Raw genomic sequence first — 26,337 nt, forward strand, 5'->3', positions numbered from 1 at the left:
TTAAGTTTAAAGTGATAAACACTGAACTGTTACAAAAGAGTATTTTCTTCTTCTTCTTTTTTGTTTTAGAGACAGGGTCTTGCTTTGTGGCCCAGGGTGGAGTGCAGTGGCGTGACCATGGCTCACTTTAACCTCAAACTCCTGGCCTCAAGCAATTCTCCCACCTTGGCCTCCCAAAGTGCTGGGATTACAGATGTGAGCCACTGCCCCAAGCCACTTTTAAATAATGTAACATTGGACTAAAATTTGGTTGCTTTGGTCATTGTCTCTGTGGGGGACAAACTAAACAAACTTCAAAACCATGACTGGAGTTTGCAATCCCTCAGATGACTTACTGAACTTAGGGTGTTAAATGTTTTTTTTTTTTTGGAGACAGAGTCTTGCTCTGTCACTCAGGCTGGAGTGCAGTGGTGCGATCTCAGCTCACTGCAAACTCCGCCTCCTGGGTTCATGCCATTCTCCTGCCTCAGCCTCCCGAGTAGCTGGGATTACAGGCGCCTGCCACCACACCCGGCTAATTTTTTGTATTTTTAGTAGAGATGGGGTTTCACCGTGTTAGCCAGGATGGTCTTGATCTCCTGACCCCGTGATTCGCCCGCCTTGGCCTCCCAAAGTGCTGGGATTACAGGCGTGAGCCAGGGCGCCCAGCAAGGGTGTTAAATGTTTAAATGAAAAATCTGAAACAAAGATTAGAGATGATACTAGTTATCTGTTAATTACTGGTGTAACTATTACATAAGTATTGAAAGGAATACTATGGATTATACAATGGTATTTTGAAACACATAAAATATTACCTAAGTACAAGTGATATGTGATGACAACTTTTAGAAATTTGTCAAGAATGTCTAACTTTAATAAACGAGAATACTAAATCATAGTAGTCCTCAGAACAGTTACATTGTTATAGATCGTCCTTGAAAATTGGCAGTAAAAAATTTTTTTAAAGAAAAGTTACATCATTTTTTATAATGTCAACCTCTAAACACAACAGCAGAGTTTACTGAAGAATATGACCAATAATTGCGAAATATGTCGGACTAAAGAGAATTCAATAGATCTAATTTGATATTCTGAGGACACAGCTCACACTAGAAATAAAGTTTGATTTTAGAGCACCTGAAAAAGTCTACTTTTACAAAAAAAAAAAAATGTTTCAAATCTAGACTAATATAAACTGCTAGGCCTTCTTACCAGTTTCGCATGTTAGAAGAAATAAATTATTTGGCCACGTGCGGTGGCTTACTCCTGTAGCTCACTCCTGGAGGTGGATCACTTGAGGTCAGGGGTTTGAGACCAGCCTGACCAACATGGTGAAACCCTGTCTCTACTAAAAATACAAAAATTCGCCAGGCATGGTGGTGCATGTTTGTAATCCCAGCTACTTGGGAGGTTGAGATGGGAGGATCACTTGAACCCAGGAGGTGGAGGTTGCAGTGAACTGAGATTGCACCACTGCACTCCAGCCTGAGGGACAGAAAGAGACTGTCTTAAAAAAAAAAAAAGAAAAGAAAAATAAATTATTGGACATAAAATGTAATATTGAAGAGAACAGAAAGTATGTTATAAATTTTCACATGCTATGAAGGACAGATCACTGGACACCAGTGATTAACCAACGAAAACACAGTTCTGGGGGTCCCTCTACCTAAGACCTCAATGAGGATTGTGCTTGCACTAGGCTGTCTGGGAGCTATGATCAGACTGACTGCTTTTGCATGCTCTTCTGGTTCTGGAGTGTAGCAGCTTCTTAAAATTCCCCACCTGTTCTGTCCATCGAGAAAAGTGAACAACTTAGCCATTGCGAAAACTTTGAACAACTGGAGTGATCCATAGACGAAACAGACTAAGAAGTAAATTCTTCATTGCTAGAGGTGTTCAAGGAAAGTTTCATAAACACTTGCCAGGGTGTGGCTGAAGAGATTTATGTAAGCGAGTGGCTCAATTAGGCTTGTTCTCAGGTTTTGTCCAACTCTGAGAATTTATGGTGCTTTGCTCTTCAGAAAAACCACAGGAGAGAGACCAGAACCACTAACTCCTTCTTGAGAGACTCTAACCAGGAGCCCAGCTGAAGCGCTACTCATTATATACACACACTTCTTGATTTAGGAAAACAAACAAACAAACAAACCAGGATGGCTCAAAGCTACTTCAATGGGAGTGAAAGAAGAGTGTCTTTCCCATTGCTAGGCTGTTATATACGCTGTTTTTTCCCTAAGGCCTGCCAGGGAAGGAGAAGGAGCCTAGGCCTCTTATGCCATGAATTAACATGGAAAAGGAGGCCTGGGAACAGCCTGGGGAATTGCTGCTAAGAAAGTTTATCTAAAAATAATGTCCAGCCAGGGGCAGTGGTTCATGCCTGTAATCCCAGCACATTGGGAGGCTCAGGCAGACTGATTGCTTGAGCTCAGGAATTCAAAATCAGCCTGGCAACCTGGCTAAACCCCATCTCTACAAAAATCAGCCGATGTGGTGGCACGTGCCTGCAGCTGCTCGGAAGGCAGATGAGGGAGGATCACTTGAGCTTGGAGGTTGAGGCTACAGTGAGCTGGGATTGTGCCATTGCACTCTAACCTGGGCAAGAGAGCGAGACTCTGTCTCAAAAAATAAAACAAAAATAAAAAGTGTCCTTTTTACTTCATGATGTACAACTGAGTATTGCGAATAAAAATTCTTCTATGAATTTATCCCCAGAAAATAACGGAAGAAGTACACCAAGCCAAATGTCCAAGGATGTTTATGAAAACGTTTATACCAACTTAAAAAAATTGGCATCAACCTAAATATTCAACAATATGAGACTGGTTAAATATACTGTGGTTCAGTTAGATCTAAAATAATGACATATCTACTTTTGACAAGGAAACATATCTACAATGTAAGTAAAAACCTAATGTTTAAGAACAATGTTAGGATTATGTATCTGTGGAATCACAAGCATATATAAGCACAGACAGACATACATACAACAAAATATTATCAGTCCCATAAAGCAAACACATAATCCCATATACTAAATTGTAAATAAATCACTATTCTCTGACTAGCATTAGGTAAGTAACTCCTATTAACTGAAAAATAATATGCAATAAAAGCAGTCCCAGTGTCATATATTTTTAATTAATGAGTTACTACTTTTTGTAACCCCTACTGATATGGTTTGGCTCTGTACAAATCTCACCTTGAATTGTAATAATCCCCACCTGTCATGGGAGGGTCCCAGTGGGAGGTAACTGAATCATGGGGGTGGGTTTTTCCATTCTGTTCTTGTGATAGTGAATAAGTCTCCTAAGTCTCATGAGATCTGATGGTTTTATAAAGGGGAGTTCCCCTGCATATACTCTCTCTTGCCTGCTGCCACTTAAGATGTGCCTTTCACCTTCCGCCATGATTGTGAGGCCTCTCCAGCCATGTGGAACTGTGAGTCCATTAAACCTTTTTTCTTTATAAATTATTCAGTCTTAGGTATGTCTTTATTAGCAGCATGAGAATACACGAATACACTTACTATTTCTTTTCTTTCTTTCTTTTTTTTTTTGAGACAGAGTCTCATTCTATCACCCCGGCTGCAGTGCAATGACATGACCTTGGCTCACTGCAACCTCTGCCTCCGGGGTTCAAGCAATTCTCTTGCTTCAGCCTCCTGAGTAGGGATCACAGGTGCGCTTCACCATGTCCGGCTAATTTTTGTATTTTTAGTAGAGATGAGGTTTCATTATATTGGCCAGGGTGGTCTCAAACTCCTGACCTCAAGTGATCTACCAACCTTGGCCTCCCAAAGTGCTGGATTACAGGCATGAGCCACTGCACCAGGCCTACTATTTCTTAAAGTAGGTCATAGTTTGGTTACTTAATACTGGCATTTGTGAAGACACACACAGGTAACAGTATACTGGTTCTGGTATTGAGAAACTGGAACTTAGTATCTGAAACACTTTTTCTTTTTAAAAACAAATGTTTAAAAAAATTAGGTAAGAACTGGAATGTCAGTGAGATTCCATATGAGAAACATATGGAAATGAGATGAGGCACCTGAGAATGGATATTAAGAATTAGTGGAAGAGGTTATGCTCAAAGAATGGGACTCTCAGTTAACATAACCACTATGTAGGTACTAAGACTTCATTTATTCAACAAATAGCATAAAAGTACCAGGTTCCAGGCACTTTTGTAGACAATGGGGCTTGGAGCTTATATTGTTGTGATGGCACAGAAAAACAAAAACAAATTAATAAAATATCAGATGCTAAGTACTATGCAATAATTATAAAAAGGATGATGTGATATGAGAATGATTCTGGCAATGCTTTCTATCAGGTGGTTAGGGAGGGCTTTTTGAAGCAGGTAACATTTCAGCTGAGATCTAAATGACAAGGAGCTAACCATTCAAAAATTAGGGGAAAGAGCATTCTGAGCAATGACAAAGGTGGGAACGAATGGGTCAAATCCCAGGAACTAGAAGGTGAATGCGGCTGAAATTGCAGTGGGGAGAGAGGGAAAGCAGTAAGAGATGGACATTTAGCTAGGCAGGGTGGCTCACACCCATAAACGCAACACTTTGGGAAACCAAGGTGGGTGGATTGCTTAAGCCCAGGAGTTTGAGACCAGCCTGGGCAACACAGTGAGACCCTGTCTTTATTTAAAATAACATAACATAACATAACATAACATAACATAACATAACATAACATAACATAACATAACATAACAATAAATAAAGCCAGGTGTGGTAACATGTGCCTGTGGTTCCAGCTACTTGCGAGGTTGAAGCAGAAGGACTGCTTGAGCCCAGGAGTTCAAGGCTGCAGTGAACTATGATTGCACCACTGTACTCCTACCTGGGCAACAGAGCGAGACCCTGTGTCAAAAAAAAAAAGTTTAGAAAGGTGGTCAGGGACTAGATCATAAAGGATTTTGAAAATAGGGTAAAAAGTTTAGATTTTATTCCAAATGGAATGGGGAGCCATTAGAGGGTTTTAACTAGAGAAATGCATGATCCGATTTACATTTAAAATGATCACCCTGGCTGCTATGTGGATAAAAGAATAGGGGGAAAGAATGAAAGTAGCTATACTAATTAGGAGGTTATTATAGTTGTCTGGGGTTGTAGGTATAGCTTTGGGGATCACTGGCATTCAGATAGTATTTAGAATCAAGAGTTACCTAGAGGAGTATGTAGATAGAGGAGAGCAGGGAACTCATGACAGAGCCCTGGGGGCACTGCAACAATTAGAGAAGACGAGGAACAACAAAACGAGCTGTCAGGTATGGTATAATGGAAGCCTCGAGAGAATAGAAAGTTTCCAGGAGTGCATGATCAATGGTCTCAAACACTGGTGAAGTTTAATAAAATATAAACAAAGAAGTGACCATTGAATTTGACAATAAGGAAGTCACTGGTGACCTTGAAAATAGTGAGCTCAGTAGGCGGTGATGATGGAAGATTAGACAAATGTGACATACACTGTCTATTATTCTGCAGAGTATATATGATAAATGCAAAAGTCTACTTTCTTAGTCCTCTCTTAACACAGTGGGCATTCATATAATACAATAGCCCTTTCTAGAAAAGTATTAAATATGCAATATCATCACTCATAGAAAATTATTTCCAAATCTCAAAATGAGACTAAAAGAAGTTTTAACTGCTTCCCTTCTAAGTCTATGGCACAGGTGGTAGGAGATTCTCCTGTATAATCCTGAAATTACTAAATTTTAATTTGTTTTAAATTTTTCTCGGAATTAAACTCTTCCTTTTTATCCTGAAAACAGTTACCTAGTTAGGTTCTTATTAATTTATACCTGAATTACTACCAGTTTCCTAGCTATTGTCTAGGACTCTAGGCACCTCCTTATCCATCTTGAATCCTAATGCAGATTAATCTTCCCAAAAAGCCATTCCATTACAATCCTCTCAAGCTTAAATGTTTTTGGTTTTGTTTTTTTTAACCTATCAAGCATGACTTCCTCCTCTCCTTCCCACGAACTCAAAGTTTTCCGGACTCCCACTCTTTTCCATGAAAAAACCCATTCCTAACTCCTTTCCACACTGATCTTTGACTTACTTTGTACTCTTCCCCAGAATTTACAGAAGCCATCTAGGCTATAAATGGTTACTGTAGGGTGTTGGTGTACCAACCAAAGGTCATGAATTTCACCTTCTCATGGGTAAATTTCACTCTGTTCCACGGACAGACTGTACTGTTAACTTCAGCCAAACTTCTCCAAAACTTAGGGCATTAATCACAAATGTGACCATGAAAAAGGAAAGGACATATCAGTGCAAATGAACCACATTCAGGAAAAATTCAGCACGATTTGACAGCTCTCTAGTTATATCAACCTATTCATTTTTTTAGAATTTTCTTAACATGTTATGGACGTATATCTACTAATGGGTTAAATTTCACAATCACTGAAATATTTTTGGCTTCTCATTTATGTGTTCCAGTCTCAAAGGAATATGTTATGTGTACCTGTTTTTTTTTTTTTTTTTTTTTTTTTTTTGAGACGGAGTCTTGTTCTGTCACCCAGGCTGGAGTGCAGTGGTGCGATCTTGACTCACTGCAACCTCTGCCTCCTGGGTTCAAGTGGAGTTTCCTGTCTCAGCCTCCAGAGTAGCTGGGATTACAGGCACCTGCCACCATACCCAGCTAATTTTTTTTTATTTTTAGTAGAGATGGGGTTTTACCATGTTGGTCAGGCTGGTCTCAAACTCCTAACCTCACGTGATCCACTCATCTTGGCCTCCCAAAGTGCTGGGATTACAGGTATGAGCCACTGCACCTGGTCATGTGTACCTGTTTTAAGTGAGAATTGTAAAGGATCTTAGAAATCATCTTAGCCTAACCTACTTTACTTCCAGATGAGGAAAATAAGGTACAAAGACATCAACTTCCTTGCTTCAATAATATACTAAAAACCAGGCAATAGCGAACTACAATTCAAGTTTCTCAATACCTAGTACAAGTCATTTTATATACCATGAAAAGTCTTCAAGCAGAGAATAAGAGGCAAAGCTGACATTAGTGACAAGTGTGAAAAACAGTGGCCACGGCTATAAGTGAAACAGCAATTTTATGTGTACACTATTTTTTTATTATTAGTTATACATAAATATTCTCATCTACAGAACAGTATTTTCTAATATGAAAATACTCTCTATTCTTGGTCTTGTTAATCCACAACAAAATTTATTTATTTTAATCCTCAGCACTCTATCATGAAAAAAGACAAGTGATCAACTTATCAAGTATGATAAATAACAAATTTATCACAGACTGACTTTTAAAAGCAGTTTTCTGAACTTGAGCATGGTTTGTTTAGATTCAACCAAGTATCTCTGCTCTACACCTACACAATAACCACCAAAGTTCAAAATTATGACTAAAACACTGTAATATCATAAGGTGCCATCTAAAAAAACAAGTTATATGTTTTTACGGTAATCTAGCTCTTTGAAAATTGGCTATTAAATTCATTGTCATGTAAAACCCAAACATTCAATTAAACAAAGATGATCCCCATCAACCTGAGTTGTGAATTGTTTTATCAAGTTAGTCCTCATGAAGCAGCATAGAGCAGTAGTAAAGGGCTCAACTCTGAAGTCTGTCTGAAGTCTGTCAACCAGCTCTGCCACTTGCTAGTTGTTTGGATTTTACACAACATCTCTTTCCTCAGTATTTCACCTAATTAAATGGGGATAATAGTATCAACTTTCAGAGGGCAGTTACAAGGATTATTATTTATGTAACTTTTAGAATGCTGCATGTGTTTGTTAAATTTAAAATAAAACTAAATGCTATGATACACATCTTTCCCCATTTTACAGATGAGAATGCTAAATTTATAAAATCATTTGCCCAAGGCCACACACTTTACCAGTAAGTGGAGGATCATCTTGAAGCCCATTGGTATTACATGAATTCAGACAGTTACTCCTTTTGTTCCGCATGTCTCCCCTTTCTAAAGCTCTCAATTTAAGTACTATGGGAAAAGTCTAGATCATGTGGTTCCAGAAACAAGAGGATATCCAACTTAGAAACATTATCCTTATAATGCATGGCAAAACAGTACAATTACATCTGGTTATATATAAAGTGTTTTAATGTTCTGCTTTGTGCATTAAAAAACACCTAGAGTTAATTAAAACTAAGCTTGGTCCCTTTATCATCAAAGGGAAATAAGCAGCTTCTGTGGGAGAAAAGATAAGGGAAAGCTGGAAAAAAAAAAAAAAAAGAGAGAGAGAGAGAAAGGCTAAGAGGTTTTTTTTTTTTTTTTTTTTTTTTTTTTTGTAGAATTCAGGATATATTTTCATTAATTTACAGGTGAGGAAATTGGACTTCAGAGAGGTAAAGTGACTTGCTCAGGCATACACAGCAACATAATGGTAAAGGGGGCCTTAAACCTATGTCTCTCGTGTAGGGAAAATGTCAGAAATTTGGGGATTTATTTCCAAATCTCATCCAGTGTGCCAAACTCCACCCCCTGTTATTAGTTCAACTCCAGTTCTGGCTCAGGGAAGAATTATGGAAAGAGTTCAGAGAGAACATGAAGCTTTAGGTATTTGTTGGTTTACTGTCAAGGTCATTCTTGTTGCCTATTCTGTACTAGTTATTCAGCCTCTTGAGGTTTGATCGGTGTCCTTACTGTAAAACATGTTGGTATTTAATTCCCAATCCCAGTTTTCCTATGAATTCTAACTAGGTTTTCCAGTTCTCTATTCTGCTTTCCTGCCAGAATGCTTTGTTTCTCTGCCCATGCAACCCTTCTGACTCCTATTTTTGTCAATGAGGCATAACATTAGTTGTGTTTCCTCAATGTCAACCATATTTGATAGACTCCTGTTTGCCAGAGTCACCCAAATTCTAAACCTGATACTTTCAAAGTTGCAAAAGAAGGTCTGTGAATGAGTTAGAAAATATCTAAGAGGGAAGGGAAGGAGAAGGGTAGACAACTTAACTGAAGAGTACCCTGTCACAAACTGCACATTTTTCAATGAAGAAACTGAAAATTTGCCAACTTCTAATCACTGATTTCAGGTAATTTCAATTATCTTATTGTAATAGCCTGTTTGCCTCTAACTCGACTACAAACTCTATGAGCAAAGAGGCCAGGTCTAAATATTCATCATTTTATTACCAGTGCCTAGGACACTGCTTGACACATAGGAAGTACTCAGTAAATATACAAGCAAAATGAAAGCAGGCATAAAAGTGTAGTGATTTAGCTTAGCTTATTGAAAGGCACTAGCACTTGTAAATCAACTTTGATCTATCCTGAAGTATGACCAGCTGAAGAATTCACACATTATAAGACAGGCAAACTCAGATTATTAGCCCTACATTAAGGGAGAAAAAATGTCAGATTGAAGGTGGTCAGAACACATAAGAAGTCCTTTTGCTTTTATTTTACTATGATTTTTAAAAACAGAATTTAACTTATTCACACTGATTTTAATAAAGAGTTGTTAACACACACAGGACTGAAATGATTACATTCATGTATGTTCCTGGGCCTCAGCCATCAGCATCTCAAGAGAATTTATAATGCCACTTAATAGCCAATTCTGCCATCTGATAGTGTCTTCAACAAAATGCTAAAAGTAGGTCCCTTTCAACCTCAAGTAATTTTGAGAGGCAGATTTCATCACACTAAATCTTACAGAAGCCAAAGGAAAAATCTTTGGCTAATTCTCTAATTGCTAATTCTCGATTGTGAATAATTACGACAACTAGAATCACCAATGGAAATGAAGGAAGAAAAGCAGGCTTGGTGACTGACAAGACATGCGGGAATTTGGAATTTAATTCTTTCCAGTGCTCTAAAATGTCTCTTAGATATATCTAATGCTGTTCTTCATGTCTGCAGACATTCTATCAGGCCCACACACACTCTTAAGATGATTATGAACAAAATCAATATAAAATATTCACTCAATGATTTTTAGATATTTTAAGATTAATAGTATTTTATAAAGCTCTTTGAGCTTCTTGGAACAACGAATCTAAGTAACGTTAAAATCCAAGTATTTCTAGACAAAAGACTTAAAAAGAACCTAAGAGAATTCTGGAAACACAGAAGATGCTCCTCTGATATGAGCCATGCCAGGGCTGTGTACTCAGAACTCAGGCCACACTGATTTTCTGTGACGTTCTCTAAGTCAATTACAGCTAAGTAATAAAATGGGTACTAATACCTTTCTCACTTTTGTAAATACTGCAAAACGTAAAACAGTAATTACTTGTCAATCTGAATTTGTTACCATAACTATTTACTACAGTAATTTAACAACTACAGTGATATCGTTTTTGAAAAACACTATCCTAGATACAGCAAAACTTTTAAAAAGGCATATTTTAATGTTATTTAAACTCCTCAAATGATATTATGAATAGATTAAAAGCTTACATGACAAAGAAATGAATGTCATGTGATTAGTTTTTATGTATCTTCCATTAAAATAATTTTAACTACTTAAATTGCTATGAAAGTATAACACAAAACAAAAACTCTATTTCAATAATAGTACAATTGATGACTTCATTAAATAAATTTCAATCTATTTCATGCAACTACTTAATTTTTCACTCAATTGTTAACAAATATATTTTCTAGACCACAAAAATCTGAAGCTAAGGAAGGTAAATCTCCTCCTTTATACAATCCTGAAAGGCCATTCTCTTCCCAGAAAACTAAAATTGGCTGCCATAACAAACGTCTTCCCCTTGCCAATTCAAATTCTTAATTATAGAAAGTCTTCAATCTGTAAGTGCTGTCCACATTCCCTTCCTGGCTGTTTAACAATTCAAACGTAAGTCATTGGTAAGGGTTTTTTTGGTTTGCTTTTAACTAAAGGTTTTTAAAAAAATTCAGTATCATGTTAGAGGTCATATAAAGACGTTTTAAGAGCAGTTTTAAGTTTATAGCAAAACTGAGTGGCAAGTACAGAGATTACACCCGCTCCCCAACACCTGTATGGCCTCCTCCATTATGAACAACCCCAAAAGAGTGGTACATTTGTTACACTTGATGAACCTACACTGACACATCATAATCACTCAAAGTCCATAGTTTATGTTGGGGTTCACTCAGGATGTCATATATTTTCTGGGTTTGGAAAAATGTTAATGACATGTATCCACCATGATAGTATCATACAGAATCCTTTCATGCCCTAAAAGCCTCAGTGGAGGTAAGGGTAGTTAAAAAAAAAAAAAAGCCAGGCATGGCGGCTCATGCCTGTAATCCCAGCACTTTGGGAGGCTGAGGCGGGCGATCATGAGATCAGGAGTTCGAGACCAGCCTGGCCAACATGGTGAAACCCCGTCTCTACCAAAAATAAAAAAATTACCTGGGTTTGGTGGCGGGCACCTCTAATCCTGGCTACTCGAGAGGCTGAGGCAGGAGAATCGCTTAAACCCGGAAGGCAGAGGTTGCAGTGAGCTGAGATTGCACCACTGCATTCCAGCCTGGGCAACAGAGCAAGACTCTGTCTAAAAAAATTAAAAAATAAAAAAACAGAAAAGACTAGAAGGATAAGTAACTAAGAATTGAAATCAAAACGAAGACCTTTGTAGGTATGATATGCTTCATAATTTTAAAAAATTTACATTGTCTCACGTATGACAAAATAAACCTGTTTTTAAAATTTCAGCATGTATATGGAAAACTGAAGTCTGGGAATTCTGCACAACATCTCACTCTTGCCAAGGTCTCACTGTTTGTAAGGCAGTACTAGTTAGTGAAAAATAATCACTGTGCTGGATTTCATGAGGTCCACATTCTCCCTATTAACTCTTTTGTTCTACGTTTCTTTAACCGTCGAAGTACAAGTACACCACTTCTTTTTTTTTTTTTTTTTTTTGAGACGGAGTCTCGCTCTGTCGCCCGGGCTGGAGTACAGTGGCCGGATCTCAGCTCACTGCAAGCTCCGCCTCCCGGGTTCACGCCATTCTCCTGCCTCAGCCTCCCGAGTAGCTGGGACTACAGGCGCCCGTCACCTCGCCCGGCTATTTTGTATTTTTTTTTTTAGTAGAGACGGGGTTTCACTGTATTAGCCAGGATGGTCTCGATCTCCTGACCTCGTGATCCGCCCGTCTCGGCCTCCCAAAGTGCTGGGATTACAGGCTTGAGCCACCGCGCCCGGCCTGAAGTACATCACTTCTTAAAAAAAACTTCCAACTTTAAGATTTTATGAGTTGATGAAAATATTAAGGTGAAGAATTATGGTATAAAGGGAAAAAAGATAATATTCAACTTATAATATTGTTTAACTTTCCATAGGATACAAAGCTGATAAATCCAAGTAATAAGACAAACACCTAAGCCTGTGTGTTATGGTAAATTAGTTTGCCATATATATATAATTTCTAGAAAGCATTTTATATTTTTTAATGTAAGAAACAAGTTTTAAAGCAAGCAACATATCTCAAATTGAACACCCAAACTGAAAGCTACAGACAAAAAGTTAGATTTCCTTGTTGGCAGGACAGATAACTAAAATGTTCTAAAACACAATGCTGACCCAATAAATTGCATAGTCCAAAATGTGTTTTGAAATTGAATAGGCAGTCCTTTACTTTTACATGAGCATAATATTTACTTTGGGGATAAATGTCAGTAAATATGCAATAGAGCTATTCCATCATAAAGTTGTACAATTATCACTTGTTTCACTGGGGCATTACCTGCATTGTGTAATGTAGTTCTCTAGAAGTCATGGACTTCCTTGTTTGTGGCAGAATTTAAATCAATTCTATTGGCAAGTGAATCCTTTTTACAAACTGTTATTATTTACTTATTTAATATGGTTATTACCCATCTGCTTTCTGTAAATTCCACAGGGGCAGAGATTTTGGTCAGTTCTGCTGACTAACACAGATCTAACATCCGGAAACTATGACTGGTACATGATAGGCACTCAGAAATATTTGTGGAAGTGATTAATTCTACATTATGAGGAAGCTAGCTATATAAATCAATACTACACCTAGCCAAGAATAATGATGGTATTTTCTTTTTGTTTTTCTTTTTTTTGGAGACAGAGTCTTGCTCTGTTGCCTAGGCTGCAGTGCAGTAGAACAATCATAGCCCATTGTAACCTCAAACTCCTAGACTCAAGCGATCCTCCTACCTCAGCCTCCCAAGTAGAAAGGACTACAGGAATGTGCCATCATGCCCAGCTATTTTTTTAAACTTTTCTGTAGAGACAGGAGCCTTGCTATGTTGCCCAGGTTGGTCTCAAACTCCTGGCCTCAAGTGATCCTTCAGCTTCAGCCTCCCAAAGTGCTGGGATTACAGGTATAGGCTGACAGTGCTGGGAATACATTGCACCTGACCAGACAGTATTTCTTAAATAATTTTCCCTTCATTATAGGAAGGTAGCTGTATACCCATTGACTAAAAACATCTTAAAGTGGAAAAGACTAATTTCATCTGAATTTTAGTTCATGATACTGTTCAAAAGTTACAGTGCCTCAATTTAGTGAGCATAAAATATTGACTACAGGCCGGGCGCGGTGGCTCAAGCCTGTAATCCCAGCACTTTGGGAGGCCGAGACAGGCGGATCACGAGGTCAGGAGATCGAGACCATCCTGGCTAACACGGTGAAACCCCGTCTCTACTAAAAAATACAAAAAACTAGCCGGGCGCGGTGGCGGGCGCCTGTAGTCCCAACTACTCGGGAGGCTGAGGCAGGAGAATGGCGTGAACCCGGGAGGCGGAGCTTGCAGTGAGCTGAGATCCGGCCACTGCACTCCAGCCTGGGCGGCAGAGCGAGACTCCGTCTCAAAAAAAAAAAAAATATTGACTACAACTTAAGCAAGTAGTTCTCTTAATCCTTATTTTTCTAGTAAGAGATGATCTATTGCTTGAGAACCATGTTGCTTATAATAATTTCTTCTGTTTGTTTAATAACACCATAAAGGTTAATTTTACTAGGGGTTAAGTAAGATTCCAAAATTATAACTAATCTTATACCTGAAATATTGAAATCTGATACTTTTCTATGGAACTGTGATGGTGAGACACTGTAGCATAACTAGGAGAAAAGAATAGGCTTTTTTGATCAAGTAGGCATAAATCCAAATACCGAGTAACTCTGGGAAAGGTGAAATAATAATTCTTGCCCCTGAGAAATTTATGGGGAAAAAAAACTCTGCCCTTTGATTTTTGGCACACTTTGCTCTGATAGGAATTATTAGATTAGTTTTCAGTTAATATTTGACCTTTAAATAGCAAGCCCAGTGTAGCTGACAAGTATTTATTTTAAAACTGACTATAAACCTACTGCTCCATACAGTCAGAAGATATTCTTAGCAAAGCTTTTATATAAAGGACCAGAATATAAATTAAGAAACTACTGATTTCATGAAGTATTTCATTCATAATATATTTTATTCAAGGAATGTCATGAAGCATAAAATCTTCCCCCCTTAAGAAATGAAATGGGATTATATGTAACATAACTGATGGCCAAGGAGAAGTGATAACTAAAATTCATACAAAAGATTTGAAAATAAAATTGTCCTTTAATAACTATTTTGTAACTGTGGTAAGTAAAACATTTACTGTAGAATTCAATTTTACAAAGAAGGGAGTAAGATCCAGTAAGTTCAATCTGAGCAAGTTCAGGCATGTTAGTTCATTTCTTCATTTATGAAATGGGAATGATATGTGTTAGGGGAGAAGGGAACCTTTTCTCTTTATTCAGGTTGGGCCTGTATACATAGAGAGGACAGGACTTTACCATAAGCCTTATCTTCCTACTAGGTGATAGGCTGGAGGGAAAACCTGATTTCTATATTCACTCCTTTTATGAATTTTTCCACAAGGCTGGTGGGGTGGCTAACTGACTGTGAAAATCACTGGGCTGTTTTCAGCCAGGACAGAGTAACAGATCTAATTTATTCTCACACTTTAAACCACTCAAAATACATAAAAGAACTGTTTTCAGACATTGACCAGCAGACAGGACAGGACTGTTATCCCAGATGGGGAAATAAACGGGTGAGCCCAACAACTGCCCCACCTTACTGTCTGGAGCAAGTTTCCAGACTGAAGCACTGGGAAAGCCACACAGAGGCCAGCAGTCTCCCTAAATTGATGGCAAAAGAATGAGAAGGGAAGGTTCTAAGCAGTTAAAGCACTGAAGAGGAGAGAGTAGCACACAGAAAGCAAGCTCCAGAGAAATGGAGAGCAGTGAAAGAAAAAAATCCCATCAATTAGATTTAAAAAAACAAAGCAGAATACCTTTTTAGACATCAAAACACCGAAAAAAAATCACTATCAGCAGACCCGCATTATCAAGGAAGTTCTTCTGACAGAAGGAAAATAACATTATCTATACAAAGAGCACTGGAAATCACAAAATCATGTAGGTAAATATAATTTTTTCTAAGTTTTAAAATCACTTTTAAATATAATTATTTAAAGGAAAAATAATCATAATGCATTGTGGGATTTATAACAGTCTAGATATAAAATGTGTAACAATAGCATAAAGGCCCAAAGAAAGTGAAATGGAAAGTTCTTACACTATACACAAAGTGGCATATTATTGCTTGGAGGTAGCCTATAACAAGTTAAAAATAATGTGCACCCTAAAGTAACTAGTAGTAAAAAACAAAACAAAACCCAAGAGGTATAACTAAGAAGTTAACAAACGAGATAAAATAGAATTTAAAAAAAATCCAAAGAGCTCAGAAAAAGAGTGAAAAAGGGGCCAGGCACAGTGGTTCACGCCTGTAATCCCACCACTTTGGGAGGCCAGGCCGGGCAGATCACTTGAGGTCAGGAGTTCGAGACCAGCCTGGCCAACATGTTGAAACTGTCTCTACTAAAAATACAAAAATTAGTCAGGCATAGTGGCGTAAGCCTGTAATCCCAGCTACTTGGGAGTCTGAGGCAGGAGACTCGCTAGCCAAGATTGCACCACTGCACTCCAGCCTGGGCAACAAAGTGAGTAAAAAAGAAAAAGAGAGAAAAAGGCACAAAGAAAGATGGGACAAATAAAATTGTAAGATAGTGGATTTAAGCCCATCTATATCAACAATCACCTTAAATGTGAATGGTATAAGCATCTTATTAAAAGGCAGAGGCTGTGAGATTAGATTTTTTTTTTTAAAGCCAGACACAACTATATGCTACTTACAAGATGTCAATTTTTCTTTCTTTTTCTATCTTTCTCTCTTTTTTTTTTTTTTTGAGACAGAGTCTTGCTCTGTTGCCCAGGCTGGAGTGCAGTGGCATGATCTTGGTTCACTGCAACCTCTGCCTCCCGGGTTCAAGCAATTCTCCTGCCTCAGCCTCCTGAGTAGCTGGGATTACAGGCACATGCCACCACACCTAGCTAATTATTTTATTTTTGGTAGAGACAGGGTTTCACCATGTTGGTCAGGCTGCTCTCGAACTCCTGACATCAGGTGATTCGCTCGTCTTGGCCTCCCAAAGTGCTGGGATTATAGGTGTGAGCCACGGTGGCTGGCCAGATGTCAATTTTGAATATAAAGAAATAATAGGTTAAAAGTTAAGTGTTAAAAAAATATATACCATGCTAACACTAATCAAAGGAAGCTGGAGTGGTTATATTAATATCAGATTAAATCAATTTCAGAAAAAAGTGATATTGCTAGTGATAAGGTCTATTTCATAATGATAAAAAAGCCAATCACCAAGAGTGTGTAACAGCCCTAAACATTTATGCACCTAACAACATAGCTTCAAAATATATGAAGCAAACACCAACAGAACTGTAGGGAAAAATAGAAACACCCACAATTTTATTTGGAGATTTCAACATACCCTGTTTCAATAATAATCAATAGAACAATTAACAAAGTATCACTAAAAATATAGAAAACTTGACACTTATAAAACACTCCACCATCAAAAGCAGAATGTAGATTCTTACCAGATGCACACAAAACATTTACCATGATAGATCATATTCTGGGACATGAAACAAGTCTCAATAAATTCAAAAGAATTTAGATGAGGTACAGTGGCTCACACCTGTAATGTCAGCACTTTGGAAGGCTGAAGTGGGAGGATCACTTGAGCTCAGGAGTTCAAGAACAACCTGGACAACAAAATGCGATACCTGTCTCTACACACACACACACACACACAAAATTAGCCAGGCTCACACACACACACACACAAAATTAGCCAGTGATGTGAGCCTGCAGTCCCAGCTACTTGGGAGGCCGAGGTGGGACCACAGCTTGGGCCTGAGAGTATGCAGCTGCAGTGAGCTACGACTGTGCCTCTGCACTTCTGCCTGGGCAACACAGTGAGAATTAAAATCGGCCAGGCACAGTGGCTCATGCCTGTAATCCCAGCACTTTGGAGGCCAAGGCAGGTAGATCACGAGGTCAGGAGCTCAAGATCAGCCTAGTCAAGATGGTGAAACTCCATCTCCACTAAAAATACAAAAATTAGCCGGGTGTGGTGGCAGGCGCCTGTAATCCCAGCTACTCAGGAGGCTGAGGCAGGAGAATCGCTTGAACTCTGGGGGCAGGGGAGGTTGCAGTGAGCCGAAATCGTACCACTGCATTCCAGCCTGGGTGACAGAGTGAGAATCTATCTCAAAAATAAATAAATAAATAAAAAAGAAAAAAATAAATAAAAATAAGGATTTAAATCATAAAGTGTTTTCCAACCACAATGGAATTAAATTAGAAATCAAAAAGAGATATCTGGAAAATCTCAAAATATTTGGAAACTAAATGACTGGTGATTTTGATAGTCATTGCACCACCTTTAACTCTGAAATGGTTACCAAGTGCTATGGGCTAAACTGTGTCCCTTCCAAAATTCATATGTTGAAGCCCTAACCCTCAAGGGGATTGTACTTGGAGACAGGGCTTTTAGGAGGTAATTAAGATTAAATGGGGTTATACCAACAGGGTCCTAATCCCGTGCAACTGAGAATACAAAGGAATATTATGTTCTTTATATTCTCTTAAAAGATGAAGGCTCACATAAAGGCCATGCGAGCAAGCCAGTAAGAGTGCTTCACCAGAATAAAATCAGCTGGCATCTTGCTCTTTGGCTTCCCAAACTCCAGAACTATGATAAAATAAAATTCTGTTGTTTAAGTTACCCAGTCTATTGTATTTTGTTACGGCAGCCTTAGCTGATTAATATACCAAGGCTAAATAAAAGCCAGGAATTTGACTCCATATTTCCTGTTCCTTCCTGAAACTCAGGGGAAGTAGTCTTGCCCTTAGCTCTAGATTCCTGGATAAGGTATGATGGGGCCTGCACCTAGAGCTAGGTGTTCTCAGTTAATAAAGAGGGAGTTTTCCTGTTCCTTCCTGAAACTCAGGGGAAGTGGTCTTGCCTTTAGCTCTAGATTCCTGGATGAGGCATGGTGGGGCCTGCACCTAGAGCCAGGTGTTCTCAGTTAATAAAGAGGGAGTTAAAGTACCAGGAATAAACTGGGGTTTCCAGAAGTCTTACACTTGGGGAATCTGGGGATGCATGCTCAGATTAATAGTGTGATACTGTATTCCACTACCAATTATTGTGTGTATGTACTTCTGGTTGGCACTCATTTGGAGAAATGGTACCTTGAATTCCCAGCAATTACAGTAACTATCCAACCACCTTACTAACGGAAACTTAAGAGGAAGAATAAATTTGGGATTGGGAGAGCAGGGGTAGGAGTAGGAAATGTTGGACTTCGTAAATGCTACATGTATTTATCATTTTTGTTTGCTGTTAAACATCAAAGTCCTATGGCTTTAATTGTTATGATGATTAGAAGTGAAGTATATCAAACACTGAATTATCAATCTTACCCCAAAAGAGAAAAAAAAATCTTCTGTTCTATGGCATGGTGAAGTCAAGTTGGGGGACAGGAGAAAAAGGGAGAAAATTAAGACAAAAAGAATGAGGAATAAAGGGAAAAGGAAAATGATACATATACGTAGCATTCATGAAGTCCAACATCATTTTGTACTCCTACCCCTGCTCTCCCAACCCCAAATTTGCCCCTCCTCTGAAGCTTCCTATTTACCATTATCCATGCTCAATCACCCGAGCCAAAAACTTAGTAATTGGGTCTTATAAATTGTACCTCCTAATAGCTCTAGCCAAGTTTAGTCCTCACTGCCAATGCTACTAAGGCCATCATCTCTTTCATTGGTCTCTCTGCATCTCATCTCTTACCCATCTTTACCTCTCTTGTTAGAATTCTATAAAATGTAAATATGATTATATTGGATTAAATCTCCATAATGGACCCCACTATATACTAATAAGAGCCCAAACTCTCACACTTTTTAAAGCAGTTTAAAAGCCACTTAGTAGAAACAGAGGTGAAGCCTCCCTTACTCTCTCAGGCAGACATTTATTATTATAGTATTGCTATTACAGCTAATAACCAGTGACTTCCTATAAGAAGGAAGCTCTCCCAGTCACTCCTGTATCCTGAATATTAGGATTTTCTACATAAACAATCATATCACTGTAATGTAATGTTACTTCTTTCCAGTCTTTATGTTTCTACTTCTTTTTCTTGCCTTATTGTAATGGCTAGCTATACAATATGGTATAAAAGCAGCTTGAGTGTCTTCTTTCTGATCTCAGTAAGAAAATATTCAATATTTCACCACTGAAGTATATTAGGTATAGATTTTCTTTTTTTTTTTTTTTTTTTTTGAGACGGAGTCTCGCTCTGTCGCCCAGGCTGGAGTGCAGTGGCGCAATCTCGGCTCACTGCAAGCTCCGCCTCCCGGGTTCACGCCATTCTCCTGCCTCAGCCTCCCGAGTAGCTGGGACTACAGACGCCCGCCCCTACGCCTGGCTAATTTTTTCTATTTTTAGTAGAGACGGGGTTTCACCATGGTCTCGATCTCCTGACCTTGTGATCCGCCCACCTCGGCCTCCCAAAGTGCTGGGATTACAGGCGTGAGCCACCACGCCCGGCCTAGGTATAGATTTTCAAAGATGTTCTTTATCAGGTTGAGAAGGTTTATAAGGTTATCTTGGTTTGATGAATAGCATGTGATATAAATTTCTCAAGGAAATTTTATTTTTCACTTAATTTAGAATGAACCATGAGTGCCGAAGAAATGTTAAAGCAACAAACTTGTTTGCTGAAGAATATGCCATTTTTCAAATTATTTCTTATTTAAGAAACAGCCATATATTTAAAAATACCTATCTTCTATAACATGCCAGAAAAAATACATATCCTATTTACCAAGAGTAAACCCTGATGTAAACTATGGACTCTGGGTGATGGTGTTAAAAAAGAGTACCACTGTGGGTCGGGCACGGTGGCTCCCAGCACTTTGGGAGGCTGAGATGGGCAGATCACCTGAGGTCAAGAGTTTGAGACCAGCCTGGCCAACATGGTGAAACCCTAACTCTACAAAAAATACAAAAATTAGCTGAGCGTGGTGGTGAGCACCTGTAATCCCAGCTACTTGGGAGGTGGAGGAAGGGGAATCACTTGAACCCGGGAGGCGGAAGTTGCAGTGAGCCAAGATCGCACCACTGCACTCCAGCCTGGGTGACAGAGTGAGTGAGACTCTGCCTCAAAAAAAAAAAAAAAAAAAAAAAAAAAAAAAAGTACCACTGGGGTGAGTGGATATCAGTTCAATGGGAAGGTTGTGTGCATGTGGAGACAGAGGATATATGGGAAAGTTCTTCAGAGTTTTGCTGTGAACATAAAACAATTCTAAAAACAAATCTTATTACTAATTTTAAAAAATTACCTTCTATAAAGGCCAGAAAAACATATACTTATTTTGCACAGTTTTAAGAAATAAAAATAATCTATTCACTTATTCTAAAATTGTATTTAAGAAGCCTCCCTTGGGAAGCATAGATTATGAAGAAAAAAAAACCAAAAATTACTGGAGAAAGCGACTTGAAAGTGACTTCAAGCAAAAAAAGAAAAGTATCAAAGCTCAGATGAGTCTTTTTTGTCCCCCCCCCCAAAAAAAAAAAAGATGTCCACCCAAATAGGCTTAAATTAAAAGTTTATCTTTTATATTAAGTATTTTACTATCTGATAAGTATGAATATATTTACAAGTCTTCAGGGCCTGAAAATCAGACTAGATTAGTTACTAGAAGGGATAAGTGCTAATTCTGTAATATCATCTGTTCCTGAACTTGTGCTACAAGCAAAAAAACTGTTAAGTGGTTAAGGGAAGCACAGTTCTCACAGTAACTGACATTCTCAAAGTCTACTGACAATAACCTTGTTTCTCATATAACCTCTGGTGCTGGGTTTCTTGGACAAAATTTCCCTGGACTAGACTACTGAATATTTGTATCAGGTTTCTATATTTTAGAGATATGCCAGAATAAGAGTCTCTAATGAGTAGTATAATATATTGTACAATGACAGATTTTAGCATTCTATAAATACAATAGTCTGGGAAATAGCAATTTAGTGCCAGTCAGGTTTCTGTTTATAAAAGGTCTTATCTATAGAAAATAGCTGAAAAGACAGCTGAATTATTTCATTTACATCGAAGACTGCTGGTAACTGCTCTCTGGTTTGTAACTGTGGATCAATCATGCAGTTTTAACACTGTTATAATGTTATCATAATGGCTAACACTTCTTAGGCTCTTACTATATGCCAGATTCTGTGATGAATATTTATTTACTTTTTTGAGACAGAGTCTTGGTCTTGTGGCCCAGGCTGGAGTGCAATGGCATAATCTCGGCTTACTACAACCTCCGCCTTCTGGGTTCAAGGGGTTCTCCTGCCTCAGCCTCCCAAGTAGCTGGGATTACAGGCACCCGCCACCACACCCAGGTAATTTTTTTTGTGTGTGGTATTTTTAGTAGAGATGGGGTTTCGCCATGTTGGCCAGGCTGGTCTTGAACGCCTGATCTCGTGATCCGCCAGCCTCAGCTTTCTAAAGTGTTGGGATTACAGGTGTGAGTCACCATGCCTAGACGATGAATATTTTTTCTTATTTAATCTTCACAAAATACTTAGAATACAGTAAAAGTTAAGATACTTGCCCAAAGCCCACGTATTAACCATCACACTGTACTTCCAGGAATAGGCCCATCATATACGTAACAGTCATTCATGCATAATTACTATGGTTAACTAACTAATCAAATCTAAAGTGTCAATTTTAAGACATTACTCTTTTATCTTTTACTAACAAAAAAGCTTCCAATTAAACTATAGTGTGGGCCAGGTGAGGTGGCTCACACCTGTAATCCCAGCACTTTGGGAGGCTGATGTTAGGAGTTCGAGAAGAGCCTGGCCAACATGGTGAAAACCCATCTCTACTAAAAATACAAAAATTAGCCGGGTGTGGTGGCGGGCACCTGTAACCCCAGCTACTTGGGAGGCTGAGGCATGACAATCACCTGAACCTGGGAGGTGGAGGTTGAAGTGAGCCGAGATCCTGCCACTGAACTCCAGCCTGGGCAACAGAGCAAGACTCAGTCTCAAAAAAAAAAAAAAAAAAGCAGCAATCTTACATCAGAGATTTAATATGTAGACTATGTACATTTTAAAATAAACTAAATATGATTATCCTAAAATTATCAGTTTTATCAGATTTTGATTTAAATGCAATATATACTACTAGATCTGAAAACAAAGTGAGTAAACTATTTGAATGATTTTCAGCTTCTTTTAAATTTTTATTTATAACTGACATAATTATACATATTTATGGGGTAACAGTGTGATGTTTCAATGCATTTATACATTGTATAATGATCAAATAGTATAGCCATTATGGAAAACACTATGAAGGCTCATCAAAAAATTAAAAATAGAACTACCATATGATCCAGCATCCCATTATTGAATATATATTCAAAGGAAATGAAATCAGTATGTCAAAGAGATACCTGTACTACCATGTTTATTGCAGTCCTTTTAAGCATCTTTTGAAAAGATATCCAGTCTTGGAGAATGAAACCATTTATCACAAACCTCTTATTTGAAGAAAAAATAAAACAGCTACAGGTACAGCTGTTTATAAGAACTGTATTCGTAACTTATGCTTACATATTTCTAGTCAGTTTGTACATTAATCAAAGTAAAAATATTTCCATCAAAAATAAAGATTGGTTAAAGTAAACCTGTATTGTAAACAATGGGATGAATCAACACTGGATATTTTATGAGAAAGGTTGCCAAAAGGCACTGAGCTGAAAGTTGTTTGACTTCACTCTCTGTGTGAATAGTAACCAAGAGCCCACCTACAGTGCTATGGGGTCTTTCTCTTCCTTTCCACTGCTCCCATCTTGATCAGCCCAAGAGAAGCTTATCTATCATTTGAAGGAGCAATGATGGGAGGGTAGAGACCACGTTCCGTGAAAGTAGAAAATTGTCAGTTCTAAAAAAGGGGGTGATGGACCAGAAGTGTATGAGAATGATAGCTTGCCAAAAAGAAAATGAGATGATGTAATCACATCAAGAAAGAATAACCACCAGTTCCTTCAGTCATTAAACCAGTTGAAGGAGGCAGGCAATGCCACTCTTGTAACTGTTTGTATGACTGAATTCATTCATTACTCTCTGTGCAAATACAGGAAGATCAATTATTTGAGAGGGAAAATTATAATTTAATTGTAAATGGAGTTGTAAAGATATCAGCTTGTTATAAGGTTGGTAAGAACAGAAACAACACATTTTCTGATTTTTTTCCCCACAAAGTAAGTTTCATATTGCTCTGTTTCCTCTTTCAAATAGTAACCCTGCCAAAGGCAGTATCGTTTGATAAAGATAACAATCAAGTAGTGGGATTTAACACTAAAGTAATATTTTAATTAATGTTTTATTGGATGACTCTGTGGTTATTATCATTAATTTCAGGTAGCCAAGTATAGAATATTTCTCAGAGCCAGATTAAACTGGTTTTAGTTCAGCTGCTTCTCACACAATGAGAACTGTAGTCAACTAAGCACAGCTATTATGATCAAGCAATTACTTATTTTGTGTTATTCTGAAATCATCTGTTTAGAAGATAAATTTGCCAATCTGTTTAAATTCCATATTTAACTTGGATCTTTCCCCTAGATTTTGATAGCTAAATAACAGATCTTAAAGATCAGCATTTACAGTTGTAATATATCCTGAAATTCACAGATCTCTCAATAAAACAAAAATCAAATGAAAATAATACGAAGCAACTTGCAAAAAGTATGAAAATTGCTGCACTAGAAGCCAGAAGACCTGGATTTTAATTTTATCTTCGTAATAAACTAGACCTGAGAACCTTGGGAAAAGCCAATTAAACTCTGTGAGCCTCAGCAAACTAGCATGTAAAATGAAGGTATGTGAAACTAGATGGCCCCTTCCACTTCCAATTATCTAATTCTACTTAAGCCAAATTTTGAAATTACAAAATATTACAATCCCATTTATTGTTAGTATCAGTCTGGCCACAAGCACAGACTAACTCTGTTACATTTAGCCTGCCACAAACTAAAAATAATCATGGGGGTGTTCGTCAGAGTACAAAGCTTGTTCCAACTATAGCTGTTTTGCTTTTTGTGACTTGAAATCTTAGAATCACTTATGCCTCCTCTCTTTCACTTATTCCCAATAAGCCATCAATGTTAAAGTCCGACTGCTATTTCAGCAACCTCCCATATCTGACTCCTCACCCATTCCCAGACAGGCCAGACATTAGATGCATAAAGGGGGGTAATGACAGACAGGTGAAAAAAGATCATATTTATTTTTTTGTGACAAGGTCTCACTCTCTCACCCAGGCTACAGTTTAGTTTGATCATAGCTCACTGTAACCTCAAACTCCTGGGCTCAAACAATCTTCCTGCCTTGGCCTCCCAAACTGCTGGGATTACAGATGTGAGCCTCCACACATAGTCCTATCTAACTTTTTTAACCTCACCTTCCATCACTCCCTTATATGCTCCCATCACACCTGCCAAACTCATTCTCTCCCAGGACCGCCTCAAGATGCCCCACCCTCTGTATTCCACTAAATCACTAGAATTCCTCCTGTTTCCACAATTCCCCTCATAGCAGGCCTTATAAAGACGTACCATGGAAAAACTTTGTGGTCAGAAAGTGATTCATACTTTGTGCATTAGGAGAATATTCTAACTCTCTTAACATGCTTTCTGCTTTTCCAATCTTCAGATTTAATGGTTGTTCCCAAAAACTACAGCTAGTGACTCAAAAAACACTTGAACTTTTTAAAAAAAATTGACCCAGCATCTTGCTCTGTAGCCCAGGCTGGAGTACAGTGGCACAATCATAGCTCACTGAAGCTTTGAACTCCTGTACTCAAGGGATCCTCCCACCTCAGCCTCCTGAGTAGCTGGGACTACAGGCGTGCACCACCACACCTGGCTGTTTTTGTTGTTTTTTTTTTTTCTTTTTGTAGAGACAGCATCTTACTATGTTGCCCAGACTGGTCTTGAACTCCTGGGCTCAAGTGATCCTCTTGCCTCACAAAGTGCTGGAGTTACCAGGTGTAAGCCACAGTACCTGGCCTTGAACTTTTTTTTTTTTTTTTTGGAACTAACTTTTCAAAAACTGTATTTTAGCCAGGTGCGGTGAATGGCTCATGCCTGTAATCCCAGCACTTTGGGAGGCCGAGGCAGGTGGATCACAAGGTCAGGAGTTCGAGAACAGCTTGACCAACATGGTAAAACGCTGTCTCTACTGAAAATACAAAAATTAGCCAGGTGTGGTGGTGTGCACCTGTAATCCCAGCTTCTCAGGAGGCTGAGGCAGGAGCATCACTTGAAGCCGGGAGGCAGAAGTTGCAGTGAGCCGAGATCACGCCACTGCACTCCAGCCTGGGTGACAGACGGAGACTCAGTCTCAAAACAAACAAACAAACAAACAAACAAAAAACCCCTGCATTTTAAAGGTTTAAATCTTGTCATTTATGAAAGTCTTTAAAAATATTTGGTAGAGTTTGAAAATATTTATAAAGTTCCTGAATACATCTGTTAAGTTTATTCAAAATTAGATGTTTGTTACTCTTGTGAAAGGCTTTTTTTTTTTTTTTAAAGTTTTGGAGATATGGTCTTGCTATGTTGCCAGGCCAGTTTTGAACTCCTGGCCTCAAGCAATCCTCCAACCTCGGCCTCCCAAAGTGCTGGGATTTCAGTCATGAGTCACTGCGCCTGGCCTACATTTTCTAACATAATTTCTATTCTTATGGAGGAAAAATTTAACTTTACCTCTTCATCCAATTCTTCAGATTAAAAAATTAGGGTAAGAAACAATCAGATGATCTCTGTTTCAGCTTACATACATAATTCTTCATTATATCCATCTCATCTGATCCCATTACCCTCTTTCATGGCTTTTTATCATTGTTAGAAGAGCCTGTGACACCTTATACTTTT

General features: G+C 38.3%; 2 protein-coding genes across 15 annotated transcripts in view; both read right to left on the bottom strand.

Annotated features, from left to right (window-relative positions):
* The window catches only part of ARPP19 (cAMP regulated phosphoprotein 19), a 974,666-nt gene that overhangs the window by 75,344 nt on the left and 872,985 nt on the right, over nt 1–26,337 (bottom strand). The gene's annotated exons all lie outside the window — the stretch shown is intronic.
* The window catches only part of ATOSA (atos homolog A), a 133,314-nt gene that overhangs the window by 40,428 nt on the left and 66,549 nt on the right, over nt 1–26,337 (bottom strand). The window lies entirely within an intron of this gene.

This window comes from Macaca thibetana, chromosome 7, assembly GCF_024542745.1.
Source record: "Macaca thibetana thibetana isolate TM-01 chromosome 7, ASM2454274v1, whole genome shotgun sequence".
In the NCBI taxonomy this organism is placed as follows: Eukaryota; Metazoa; Chordata; class Mammalia; order Primates; family Cercopithecidae; genus Macaca; species Macaca thibetana.